The sequence below is a fragment of the Kryptolebias marmoratus genome, linkage group LG11 (assembly GCF_001649575.2).
Source record: "Kryptolebias marmoratus isolate JLee-2015 linkage group LG11, ASM164957v2, whole genome shotgun sequence".
NCBI lineage: Eukaryota > Metazoa > Chordata > Actinopteri > Cyprinodontiformes > Rivulidae > Kryptolebias > Kryptolebias marmoratus.
This window is the reverse complement of record NC_051440.1, coordinates 5587496-5588720: the sequence shown is the minus strand read 5'-3', so window position 1 is coordinate 5588720 and position 1225 is coordinate 5587496.

Here is a 1225-nt window from a genome sequence, read left to right as displayed (position 1 = left end):
CGAACCCCCACCCCCCATCCCACCCACCCGGCCCCCGCCCGCGCTCTGAGCAAAAACCGAGCGCAGCAGCAGGAATAGCACTGCTGAAAAAAACAAAACAAAAAAACATAGACAACAGAGAATATCACATTGCTGGTGCTGAACCTTAACGCGTCAGTGTGCAGAAGAAAGAAAAGTTCACTGAAATAATCAGTTAAGGAAAATCTGTCATTGGTTTTGAATTTCGGTTCATTGGACCCTAAACAGATTCAGGACCCCCTGCATCAGATGCAGCAAATCTGCCCCAGAACAGAACCAAGCCTCCTCCATGTTCCACTGCAGGTTCAGGGTTCTTTTCTTAGGAGGTTTTACTTATGGGTCTGTGAACACAGACCTGATGGGACTTGTTGACAAAAAAAAAACTCTGGTTTTGTCTCATCTGTCCAAAGGACATTCTCCCAGAAGCTTTGTGACTTGTCAATTTCCATTTCTGTCAAAATCCAGACTGGCTTTTTATGACTTTCTTTCAACAGTGGTGTTTTCCCTGAGCTTCGGCTCCACTTTGGCTCCAACAGACTGATGGTGAGATCTGACACTGATGACCCTTGACCTTGGAGTTCACATCTAATCTCTGTGGAAGTTGTTCTAGGCTCTTAGGTTACCGTTCACCGTTATCTCCCAGTTTTCCTCTTGTGGACACGTCCAGGGAGGTTGTCTCCAGTCCTGTGGACCTTAACCTTCTGAATATTCTGAGCAGCTGAAGTCCCAGGAACATCCAGCTGCTTGGAGATAGTCTCACAGTCTTTTACATGCTGTCAAATATTTTCTTTTTTACCTCCTGAGACATCTCTGTCCTTAGCTTTCTGTGCTCCATGTTCAGTGTGGTACACACCATGATACCAAACAGCCCTGTGACTACCCTTCCCCCTTTAAACAGGCAGACTGATGCAACCTGTGATGCTGATTACAGGATACATCTTAGTTTAACATGTTCCTGTTGGCAAATTAGTTTCACTCTTTTCAAGAATAAAATACATTAAAAATATTTCTGTTGAACAAAATTTCAAAAGCAATGATAGACTTTTCATTTGTTAATTTTTTTCTTTTTATCACTCTTGTCAATTTAAAATTATTTCAGTGACGTTTATGGGTTTTTCATTCCTTAACAAAACAGTTCGAACAAGTTTGTCCACGTCTGTAACTGGCTGAACAAGGCTGGGAAGTCATGGATGACTCCAAGGCACTT